The 12975-nt window shown below is 38.8% G+C and overlaps 1 protein-coding gene across 3 annotated transcripts in view; it reads right to left on the bottom strand.

The window, feature by feature from the left end:
* Positions 1-9013, bottom strand: part of LOC109430557 (probable serine/threonine-protein kinase DDB_G0267686) — a 235217-nt gene extending 226204 nt beyond the window's left edge. Inside the window, exon 1 of one of the 3 annotated variants that reach the window (XM_062846369.1) lies at positions 8724-9013. The gene's annotated coding sequence lies outside the window, so the exon portion shown is untranslated. The other 2 variants (XM_029857919.2, XM_029857920.2) reach the window with 2 other exon arrangements.
* Positions 9014-12975: the final 3962 nt, after the last annotated feature.

Raw genomic sequence — 12975 nt, 5'->3', positions numbered from 1 at the left:
GCGGCTCCATCTTACTATTTACGGCAGCAAACGGAAGGTGTTGGAGGCGGATGGTAGTTAAAAGGTTGATTCCATATAATCGGCGCACAATCGCTTAAATTGCGTGCGCTTCAAATTAGACAATCTTTCCAAATGTGGAAAACCATCGTTTTCCACGCTTTTCAGTCGAATATTCTCGTCATTCTTGGGCTTGTTCGGCTCAATTTAACGTCTAGTTTGCTTGCATCTGACGGTACTTCACTTATATAGTGAAATAGCGTGAGGGCGATTTGCCCCAGGGGTGCGTATTACCCCAGGTTACCCTAACAAGGAACCATATCCAAGTGTCACGAAAAATGTTAGATTTTTAACAAGCTAAAAATGATCGAATTATTTTGGTACGCTCTCTCACTGTTTACACGGTAAAAAATCTGCACTCTGATATAAACTGATTGGCACTTGAATTCGCACTACTGTCTAATCAAATTATTATCAATTAAATATCATTCGAAAAAGAACATTCAATACCTCTCCAATTTTAATGGAACTTCACATCAATTCGTTGTTGACAATGTTTTGATTTCAAAACAAGAATTAAAAAAAAATAAAAGCGTTCAGTTCACCTCACCCAGATTCGATACCAAGACCTTCAGGCCTTTGGCCCGCAGGACCGACATCACTGCGTGCAATGATCGATGATTGTGCGCGCCAAAAGACATCACCGCGCTGCATGGGCGTAGCCAGAGGGGGGCAGGGAGGGGCCGTGCCCCCCCCCCCTGACCGCCAGATTTTTTTTAATATCGAGCCAACTCAAATATTAAAAATAATTCAGAATTCCAGAAAAAAATTCTCAAAAAAATATAGCGCATTTAGTTCACCACTGGACTATCGCACTAGTTTTCACGAGTGCGAAAACGCTAATAAAAGTGCGCGATTGCATCAAATCAACTCGGTGTCTTCAGAGCACTTGTTCTCCATAGATTGAAGAAATAGTGCGCCGAAGACATTAACCTGATATGATGCAACCGCGCACTTTTATTTACGTTTTCGCACTTATAAAGTCGCAGTTCGCAGTCCAGTAGTGAACTAAATGCGGTATATTATTTTATTAATTTGGGTGTTTGTCCATAATTATCAAACCTTTTTTACTCGATAACCACAGGAAATTTCACCAAATATTTCTCCAAGATAACCACTTCAACTTTATCTTAGATTTTTTTAACCAAATATCAAGCTTGGTTAAATGTCTAAATTTTGTGTTGTTTATTCATGGAATACAAGAACAGAATGCCAAATTTTCCAGATATGCCGGAACCGGTTCCGGCAGAAAAAACAAAGGTCTTTGTCGAACCATATGCTGCTATAGAGTGCAAAAATTCCTTTAGGCATTTATTCAGGAACTTCTACAGAGATTTTTTCAGAAATTTCACAAGGGACTTCTCCAGGAGTTTCTCCTTCGTTTTCCTCCCATCGACATCTTGCAGGGTTCTGATTGTGTATGTTTGAGGTTTTGATCCATGAAATGAGTCAACAATTCCTCCCACGATTCCTTCAGATTTTTTATAGATACTTCTGCAAGGATGCATCGACGAATTCCTCCAGGATTTTTTTTCATAGCTTCCTTCAGTGATTCCATCATAGATTGCTCCAGAGAATTTTTCAAGAGTTCCTTTATGGGTTACACCTCGGGGAATTCATCCTGGGATATCTATAGAGATACCTCCAGTGATTGTTCCAGTATTTTTTCGAGGATTCCTTCAGGAATTTCTTCGGTGATTCTCAAAGGAATGTCAACAGAATTCTTTTAGGTATTTCTGCAAGTTTTCCTTCAGAGATTTCTTCATATATTCTTTCAAGAATTCCACTACGGATATAATTCAATCTGGAATAATTCAAAATATTTCAGCAGGAATATCTTCCAGAAGCCCTTACAGGAAATTTATCAGAGACTTGCTAAAAAAATCAGGAGTTCCTTAAAACATTGTACAACCATTCTTTTTTGAGTCCATCCAAAGATTCCAACAATAATTCGACCAAAAATTATTGCAGACATGCATTCCTCCATATTTTTTTCCAACACAATATTTTCCAGTAACTTGTTAAAAAAGTTTTCCTGGGATTTCCCAAGGATTCCTCATGGTTTTTTTTTTCTTCAGGGATTCCTCCGTGTTTTCCTTCAAGAGCTCCTGGGATTCACACGGGAATTTCTTCTGTTTTCCTTTCAGGAACAACTCAAGGGATTAGGAACAGGAACAACTCATGGGAAAGAGTTCCTCTTAAAATTCTTTCAGGAATTAATCCAGTAGTTTCTCCATGGACTGTTCAGGGAATCCTTAAGGAATGCCTCGAGGAATTGCTTCCGGGATTCCACCTTGGATTTCTTCAGAAGCTTCTGCAGGGATTTCTTCAGGAACTGCTGCAGGGATTCCTTATGGAGTTCCTCCAATAACTCTTCTTAGAATTCCTTCAGGATTTCTCCAAGGATTCCATCGGCAATTTCTTCAGGAGTTCTTACTGGGATTCTTACAGGAATTTCTCAAGGGATTATTAAATGGATTTTTCTGGGAATTGCTGCAGGGATTCCTCTAAACAATAAACCTGGGATTCCTTCAGAAATGCCTCTAGAGATTCCTCCAGAAATTCTTCTAGAGATTCCTCCAGGAGTATTTCCAGAGATTCCTCCGTTAATCCTATAGGTATTTCTCTAGGGTATCTTCCAGGAATTCCTTCAAGATTTTTTGCAGGGCTTAACTCGTGAATACCTTCTGTGATTCTTTCTGGAACAATTTATTTTAAAATTTTCTACATAGCTTCCTTCAGAAATTTCTCCTTGTATTCTTTAAGGAACCTCTCCATGAAATAATTCAGTACTTCCTCCAGGGACTGTTTAAGAACTCCTCTTGAAATCGCTTCCGGGATTCCTTCTGGAGTTTCATCAGGAACTCTTCCGAGGATTCCTCCAGAATTTATCCAAGAATTCCATCTGCGATTTCTTCAGGAATTATTCCTGGTACTCCTCTACGAAGTTCTTAAGATATACATCCACGAATTTCCTCAGGACTTCCTCTAGGAATTTAATTTCATCTTGAGATTCCTCCAGAAATTCCGCCAGAAATTCTTCTAGAGATTTCTCCAGGCGTTCTTCAGGAGATTTCTTCAGGAATTTCTACAGGTATGCCTCTTGGATATCCTCCAGGGATCCCTCCAAGAATTCCTACAAGATTTCTTTTTTATAGATTCTTCCAAGAAATCCTTCAGGTTTTCCTCAATGCATTCTTTCAGAACTTCCTCCAAGCATTCCTCCAGAGATTCCTCTAAGAATTTCTTCCGGGATTCTTCCAAGAATTCCTACAGAAAATTATCCAAGAAATCTTCAAGGGATTCCTCTAAGGATTTTTTCCAGAGACTCCTACAGGAGTTTATCCAAAGATTTTTTGAAGGAATTACTTCAGGGTATCCTCCAAGAATTCCAATATGGGTTCTCCTAGGCATTCTTCCAGGAAATTTTCCAGGCATTCTTCCAGAGATTCATCCTTGGATTCTGGCAGAGATTTCACCAGGAATTTTTTCAACGATTCAGCCAGCAACTCAACCAGATATTCCTCCCGAAATTCCTCCAGGTATTCTCCAGGAGTAGTTCCAGGAGTTTCTCCTGGGATTGTTTCAGGAATTCTTCCTGGGATTCCTTCAGAAATACACGCAGGCATTCCTCCAGGATTTCATCCATAAATTTCTTCGGGGTCTCCTCTTCAAGAATTTCTTCAGGGATTCCTCCGAGGATTTTACCAGGGAATGATCAAGGAATTCCATCATAAGTTATGTCAGTAATTCATCCAGGAATTTCTCTAGGAAATCCTTCAGGGATTCCTTCAATTTTCTCTAAAAATACCTTCTAAATTTTTTTCAGGAATTCCTCCACATTTACCTACAGGCATGGATTCCTCTAGGAATTTCGCTAAAAAATCCTCCAAAAGCATCTTCAGGGATTTTTCCAGGGATTTCTCCACGAATTTCCCCAAGAATTCCCCCAAGGATTCCTTCCGAAATTCCATCGTGGATTTCTCCAGGATTTTTTCCAGAAATTTCCCTAGAAATTCCTCCAGAAATTTCTCATGGGAATTTTTTAGAAATTTCTCCCAGAGTTCCTCTAGAAATTCCCCCAGAAATTCATCCAGTATTTGTTGCAATAATTTCTCCAAAAAATCGTTCAGAAATTTCTTCAAGGATTCCTGCAGCAATTTTCGAAGGAAAACCTCCAGAAATTCCTGCAGGCAGGCCAGGTTTTAATCCAGGAATTTCTCCAGAACTCCTCCAGAAAATTCTCCACGAATTATCCCAAGAATTTCTTCAGGAATTCATCATTACTCAAGGAATTGATCCAGGAATTTCCCCTCCACATCCTCCAGAAATTTTGTCAGCAATTTCTCCAGGAATTTTTCCTGAAAATCTTCCGGGATTTTTTTCAGAAGTTTTCCAGAAAATTCTCCTGATATTCCTTCATGAATTGCTTCAGGAATTCCTCCAGGGATTTCTCCACGAATTTCTCCAGGAATTTTTGCGAAGATTTCTCCAGGAAATCCTACAGAAGTTCCTCTAAAGATTCTTCCAGCAAATCGACTTGGGGTTTCTTCAGAAATTCTTGCAGGAAATTCTACAGAAATACCTTCAGTAATTTTTCAGGGATTCCTCCAGGTATTCTTTCAGGAATTTCTCTAGAGATTCCTCCAGGAATTTCTTCACAAATTTCTTTACGAGGATTTATCCAGGGATTCCTTCAGGAATTCCTTGGAGGATTTCTCCAGGAATTCCTCTAGAAATTTCGCCAGGAATTTCTCCAGAAATTTCGCCAGAAATTCCTCCAAGATTTTCTTGTGGGATTTTTTCAGAAATTGAAAAATAATATAAATCTCCCAGATTCCTCTGGAGATTCCGCTAGAAGCTTATCCAGTAATTATTTCAAGAATTCCTCTAGAGATTCTTCCAAGAATTTCATCATGGAATCCGCCAGCAATTCCCAAAGGAATACTCTAGGAATTCCTCCAGGCATTGCTCCAGGATTTTATACAGGAATTTCTACAGGAGCTCCTCCAGGAATTCCAGCAGAAATTGCCCCAGAACATCCTTCATAAATTTGGTTAGCAATGCCTCTAGAGATTCCTCCAGGCATTTCTCCAGGAATTTCTCCTGAGATTCCATCAGAATTTGCTTCAGGAATTCCTCCGAGTTTTCTGCACGAATTTCTCCAGGGATTTTCCCATGGATTTCTCCAGCAAATCCTTCTAAGATTCTTCCAGGAGGAGAAATTCTTGGAAAACCTTCAGGAATTTTTCAGGGATTCCCCCAGGTATTTCTCCAGAGATTTCTCCACAAATTTCTTCAAGAATTCCCTAGGGATTCCTTCAGGGATTCCTTCGAGGATTCCTCCAGGAGTTCCTCCAGAAGTTCCGCTCCAGGAATTTCTCAAGGGATTTTTTTCAGATATAGAAATAGAAATTTTCAAGAATTTCTCTAGAGATTCCTCTAGAAATTCATCCAGTAATTTTTGCAAGAATTTCTTTAGAGATTTCTCCAGCAAATATCACAGGAACACCTCTAGAAATTCTTTCGGGCAATTATCCAGGAACTCCTCCAGGAAATTCTCCAGGAATTGCTCCTGGGCATCCTTCAGAAACTATGTCAGCAATTCAGGAAATCCTTAAGGGATTTCTTCAGAGATTCTTCAGGAATACTTTTAGGATTTTCAAGGGATTCCTCCAGACATTCCTTCAGGAATTCCTTCAGAGATTTATCCAGGAATTGCTTAAGGGGTTCCTGCAGGTAATTCTCCTCGAATTTATTCAGGAATATTCCCAGAGATTCCTTCCGGGGATCCTCCAGAAATTCCTCCAGGGGTTCTTCCAGGAAATCCTCCTGGAATTTCTCAATGGATTTTTTTCAGAAATTTCATCAGCAATTCCTCCCAGAATTCCTTTGGAGATTTCCCCAGTATTTTTTCCAAGGATTGCTCCAAGAATTCATCCAAGAAGTTTCTCCAGGAAATTCTTTAGGATTTCTTGTTGGGTCTCATCCAATAATTCTTCCAGGAATTACGTCATGAATTTGTTCAGAAGGTTCTCCAGGCATTTCTCCAGGATTCTCTCTAGAGATTTTTCCAGGAATTGATTCAGGGATTCCTCCTGGAATTCCTTCAGATATATCTCCAAGAACTCCCCCAAGGATTTTAGTAAATTTCTCTAAGATTTCCTCTAGGAATTCCTCAAGAGATTTATTCTGAATTTTTTCTAGGGATTCCTCCCAGAATTTCTCCAAGAATTTCTCCAGAACTTCCTCTAAGGAATTCTCTAGAAATTTATCTAGAACTTCATCTAGGATTTCCTCATGAAATCGCTTTAGATATTTCTCTAGGTTTTCGTCCCATAATTTATACAAGAATTCCTCCAGGTATACTATCAAAAATTCTGCCAGGGATCCCTCCGGAAATTTCTCCGGGATTTCCTCCAGGGATTCTATAGAGCCTCTTCCAGGCATTCCTGTAAGAATCGCTCCAGGGATTTATACAGGAAGTCTTCCAGGGACCGCTCCGGGAATTCCTCCAATTATTTCTTCAGAAATTTCTCTCAGGTTCTCTTCAAAAATTCATTCAGGAGTTCTTTCAGAAATTTTAGAAATCCTTCAATAATCTTTTCAGAGATGCACCCAAAAACTTCTCCAGATTTACATGATGATTTAGTTATGATTATTTCAAGAATTTATGAGAAATTCCTTCAGCGAATAGTATTGGAAGATAATTAAAAAAGTACTCATGCAGAAACCAGGAAATTCTAGAAATAAAAATCCTTATTCTTCCAGAAATTGCTCACCGCTACCAGCACCACCTTGAATCATGTAGATCAGGCGAGTTTTTTTTAACAACTGCGTGACTGCTGAAGGGTTAAATAATGCTTTTAAAATATAATGTTATTATATTCAATATCATCGTATTGCGTATAGATATAGAAGCTAGTACGCACAAATTTTCTAAGAGTGCTTGCCCCCCCCCCCCCCTGACCGAAAAGCTGGCTACGCCCTTGCCGCGCTGCCGCCGTCGTCGTTGGTACTGCGGTGGGTGGTAAACACCGCCAACCACATTTTGAGTGCGGTCGAAACAAATCGTTAAAAATTTCTACTTTCGAGTGAAATAATGCTTAGTATCGCGATTACTTGGAAAGATGCTTGTATTTGAAGTAGTATGAATTCATTTTTATGCCAAATATGTTGCGTGAAATTGATTATTTTATAGAATAAGATAAGTGTCGATTTGTTACAAATATGAATTGGTGCAACGTTGTGTAAAGTTGATTTCGGTCAATGATTTTGAAGAAGCCATTTTGCGATGACACGCTAAGGGGCCTTAAGAGCCAAAGTTGAGTCTTTATTTGCGCTCCATTCCGAGAGGAATATCAGGCCAAACATGTCTAAAGGTCCTATCTGCAGAAGAGAGGCTCTCTTTGGTTCCCCTCTCTTTCGTTAATATCTCAGCTGTTTATTTGTATTATGATTGTCTCCTTGTATTGAACGATGGTCAAAACAATCGTCTTGTGGTTTGTACTGCAAAAATAGTTGAAAAGTGTACCATTACATTGCAATAATTGAAATAAAAAGTGAACAAAGAGAGCCTCTCAAATGCAGATAGGAGCTATTGAAATGTTTGGCATAATATGTAGAATGCATATGGCATGTGTAACTAAAACAATATTTTTATGTGTTTACTCAACAATAAGTGTCGCCATATCAAGTGTTGGCCCGAGTGATCGTTACGCTGCATGTCACATCCTTACCTCTTTTATGTATATTTTGTTTTAATATTTTATTTTTCATTTACCAATAATGATTTTATTAGTTCGTCACCATGAGTGTTCACTTGTTTCATGTGTCATGAAAATAAGTATTCTGATTCCAATACAGGTCACATGAATTGATTCACTCATCCAAGTAGATCCAGGTCATGTGACTTTTTCCCTCTCTCTAATAAATAACGAAACTTCTTCCCGTGACAGCCGTGGAGGTGCAGATTTGATAACGGTCTTCAATGGCACTAGCATTACACTAACATTTCCATTCATTCCTCCCACGATGACCATGAGAACGTAGCCAGCGCCATTATTGACTTCTGCAACTCTATATGGCATTATGTTTCATGAGAATAGTTTAACGATCAAATATTCCTGTTCGGTCATTTGTTTGATTCACTGTAGCTATCTTCCTTAATCCATTCGTTACCATCTTCCGTGCCGTACACCAACTTGTAACACAATCAAAACACTCGGATCCCCCACAAAACAAGAGCGAGTCTCTCACTTTCTCTTCATTTGTTCACTTCTCTCCACAATCGAAACGAACCGAAGACAGTAGTGGCATCACAACCTGCTGGTGAGTGATCCTCTTCTCCGTCTTCTAGTTCTCTAAAATTTTCTTATATCATCACCCAATTTCTCTCACTTCAACGCTGCCCGCACTTGGCCGTTCTTCGCTCTGTGCGAGCTGTTCCCCCCATTTCCCCCATCATTATGCCATATTTTACGATATTTCACTTTTCTGTTCCACTTTGGTGACCGAATCGAAACCTACCCCAACTTGCAACTACGAATCGCACCTGAATTCGTCAACTTTGACCCCGGTAACCGACGACCGACCCTCAGAACGGTACCGCACCAAGAACACTGGGGAACAACCCCTCGCAGGCCCGACCAGGGAAGAAAACTTACAGCCCGAGGCGGCGAACGCAGCGAATTACCCACCGCACGAGAGCACGGGATTTTCGCGATTTTCCACGGACCACCGAAAAGTCAGTCGCCCGTCGGGACTTTTCCTCCTTCGGCCACCCACTACCACCACCCATCGATATTGCGAGCGGGTAACGAAAACAGCTGTCAAAAAATTATTACGCACACCACACAGCCGTTGTCGTCGTCGTCGGTCTCCGGCGTGTCGCACGTCGTAGCGTATCTTCTAAGCAGGCAACACATGCATGCATGCACCTACAATCTCCCACTTCTCAGCTAGACGGTTTATCTCCGCTCGCTCCTATCGAATCGAACGTCTTTTGATACGGACGAACTCCGAGTGAGTTCTTGGCTCTCGGTATATGATATAGATTTGTTAAATGGGGAAGATGGGACAGAACCTATCTGTTGGGATGGTGCGTGCCTTATTGGCTTCCATTCTATCATAAAATCTGTATGAACTTGCATGAAACATCTAATTGTACGCTCAATCTTTATGAACCAAACGTTTCAATCATACAGCGAAATTCATTCTTAGAAGCAGCATGATGGATTCCTCAGGTAAATGTGTACTTTAGGTTAGGCAGCATTGGGTACATATTTTTTTTTTTTAAATGAATCAACGGTTAAGTTTAACGATTAACTTTAACCCTCTAGCTACTACGCCATTTTGAAGTGATCACAAACAAGTTTGGATTACCCAAGTAACACAACTTGTTAAATTAATGTATATATTACGTGTTTCATACAAACGTCAAAGTTTTGTTCCGAATATGAAAAACCTTTTTTCATACACTTATATCACCGAAAAAGCGTTTTTCAATACATTCTTATAACATAAAATAAAGTATTGAATACGTTCTCAGCAACATCGTAATGACTTGTTGCTAGTAGCAAAATCCTAATTTATCAAACGCACACTATGCAAATCAATGTTCCATCTATTATGTGATATTTAGTGATGGCTTAAAAAAATATGACTCACATTTTATTTTCAATCTATCCTCGATGTTTGGCCACCATGACAAAATTTCATGTGCCATTCAAAATTTATGGTGAAACAAGCATGTTCACTCTTCATGAATTCATTCGCTTTCCATCGGATTGGAAATACGAAGAAAAGTTTTCGGCATATCTCTGATTTGTGTAGGTTTTTCAAACAAATTTTCAGACATGCAACATGGTGGCTACTTGACACAGTGCCGGTACGAAGTTTTGGTAAGCTATTTTTGATTATGAAACTGTAGAATTTTTAGTCGTTATGAACAAGAAAATTTTATGATTTTATCAAATGTTTAAACTGTTTCAGATAATTTTTTATCGGGCGAAAAACATGTAGATGAGCAAACGACTATTGATAAAAAGGTTTGTGCGACACTTTTTGGCAGGCACTGTAATTTATCAGGACTGTTAGGGAAAAATTCTAAATATTAAAAATACGTTTAAATTACTTCAATTGTACATCTTAATAACATGTTTGTTGAAAACCATTTGCATTGTTTCAAATACATAAAAAAACATCATAGTAACGTATTCTGAACAAATAGCAAACAGCGTTGTAATTTTTGTTTTCAGATACTAGTTTTGAACATAGTTATAACAATAACAAAGCTAGAGTGCAGTTCATGGAACCAATTTGAGAAAATTATTTTCTAACATTTTCCGGGGTTAATTAGTGTTAAAACAGATCTTTAAAATGTGATTTAGCCGCTAGGTAAGTACCTAAAGTGATTATTAGGTAATAGGAGGACTGGCGTATAAGTGAAGTGCAAGGGTGGCTTGCTTCTTCCCAGCCATGCAGTTCTTAAGTAAGTTGTACAGCCACCAATTTTTTTTCATATACCAATGTGTTTAGCTAGTTCATAGCGGCATCATCAAGAGCGAAGATTGAAAAAATAAGCATTGGTTGCTGTCTTAGTTGCTCTCATAGTTTAATTGCCTAGTATATTAAGGCAAAAGATTTTTCATTAATAATGTTCAAGTGCGAACTGACAGAACGGCGATCTGATAAACTTTAAACTTGATTTAAAGTTTTTGATACGTAAAAATAACGTATTTGTAACATATGTGAGTCCAAATGTTATAACTATGTGCTGCTGATTCTCTACATAACATCTTCAATTGAAAGATGATGAGGATACAAAATTGTTGTGTAATCAACGTTAAATTTACGTTATTCTAACTTGTCTGGAGGTTGATAATAATTTTCAGTGGCTTGTTATTGCCAAACATAGATAAAACATGATTTCAACACTAGATGTGTATAAATACGATTATAGTACTGCATTACAACATCTTTTTCAAATTTTATTTTCAAAGATGTTTTCTGTGTTACTTGGGTAACATATCGGCCCTATTTTCACAGTACTGGAGTTAGGGAATAAGTGCGTAAATGGGATTCAATTTATGAAGAGTGAAATAATAATGTTTTCAAATTGTGATAAATATTGAGTTTTAAAAATTAAGCGTTTTTGCAAAGTTTAGTGATTCTCAATTTACGGCCATGGGCCACATGAAATGCTCAAGCGCCGAGAGGGCTAGAAAAAAGTGCAAAGAATGTTTCAGAGGTTTCAGGGGATATGCCAAGGGATTCTGGGGGCGTTTCAGGGGGTCTCAGGGCGGTTTAAAGAAGTCTCAGGGGGTTTGAGGGTATTCCAGGAATCGAATCTATGGCAAAAGGTCGAAAGGCATAGGGTCGAAGGACAAAAGGTCGAATGGAATAGGGCAAAAGGTTAAATAGACAAAAGACAAATTGGACGACATCAACAAGCGAGCAGAATTTAACAGAAAAACGACGATTAACAGTTCAGGACGCGCTCCATCCAACGGTATGTATACAACGCGAGCGCGGTGCAGTTTCAGCTGCTTGATGGCGCGCGTCCTGAAAGATTAATTTTTTTATTAAAAACCCGATTTAATCCACCTAAGGTGAACAGAACCCTTCTTACACTTATTAAAATTTTTGTTGTATTATTTGTATTTTACATATTTATTTTGTGTAATTGACCAAAAGTTCTAGAGAATATTGTGGATTTGGCATCTAGTGGATTGGTTTCCAAAATAGCATCATGGACTAAACTACCAGAAATGCCAGACACCTCCTAGAATCTTGTATGGAATGTTTAAAAAATAGCTTACATATTCTGGAATCTTGTATCTTTTGTTACCTGCCAAAAGATCTTGAATTGATTAACAAATGGGTAAGAAAATCAGCGAGATACACTCTTATACTTATGTCACACATGTGATACAAGAATCATTGTACAACTGCACTTGAAATGAGTGCCATACTGAAAATTCTCACAGTTCAAGTCAGTCTTGTTAATATTTTCTTGACACTGCGTACCGTTGTACAGGAATCACACTCGTATCACATGTCTGTCCGGGGTATTAATCAGTCGATTAAATTAGTTCCGAAGTACTTGGTATTCATGGTTATGGTGTAGGAAGGACAAAAATGATATATCTAATAAGTTAATCAGTTTTGGCATTAGATAGTTATTTTGGCTGTCCGGTTCTTGCATTTTTCCCACAATATATAAATTCAAAGCTTTCATTTAACATATTTTTAGTTTTCATAGAATTCCTGTGTATTTGTAAGTGAGTTTTTGGAGGCAAAGTGTACAGGCCGCGTTTTCATTCGGTCGTCGTCGTCTATTTGACTGCTCATCTTCGTACGGGGCGATTTAGTGAGTTTTTGGAGGCAAAGTGTACAGGCCGCGTTTTCATTCGGTCGTCGTCGTCGTCTATTTGACTGCTCATCTTCGTACGGGGCGATTTATGATACGATAAATGCAACAAACAACATTTTTTGCGATTTTAGTCAACAGACATTGAAATGTTCGTCACGTCAAGTGTCGGCCCAAGTTCCAAAGCCACGTTGGTTCAAATCACTTTATTTTCTCTTTCGTTAATTTTCGCACTTCGAAAACTATCTGAATGGTTCGTCATCTTCGATGTCGGCATGTGTTTTGTTTTAGTCCAAATGAAAATAAGTGGTTTGATATTAATAGGGTTGCATGAATCACTCCACTTACCAAAGTGAACTCATATCATGCGCCCTTTCCCCTCCCCACTAACAAAAAGTCCTTCCCATGACAGACGTGGAGACGCAGAGGTGATCTCGGTCTTTAGTAAGCAACGCAAGTCATAATAACATTCCTTTCCTTCCTCGATGACCGTAAGGACGTGGCCGGTGCCGTTATTGACCTAATAAAGTTTGGAATTCTCGAAG

Source organism: Aedes albopictus, chromosome 1, assembly GCF_035046485.1.
Source record: "Aedes albopictus strain Foshan chromosome 1, AalbF5, whole genome shotgun sequence".
Classification (NCBI taxonomy): Eukaryota; Metazoa; Arthropoda; class Insecta; order Diptera; family Culicidae; genus Aedes; species Aedes albopictus.
Note: the sequence above shows the minus strand (reverse complement) of the source record. Positions and strands in the feature narration are given on the sequence as shown.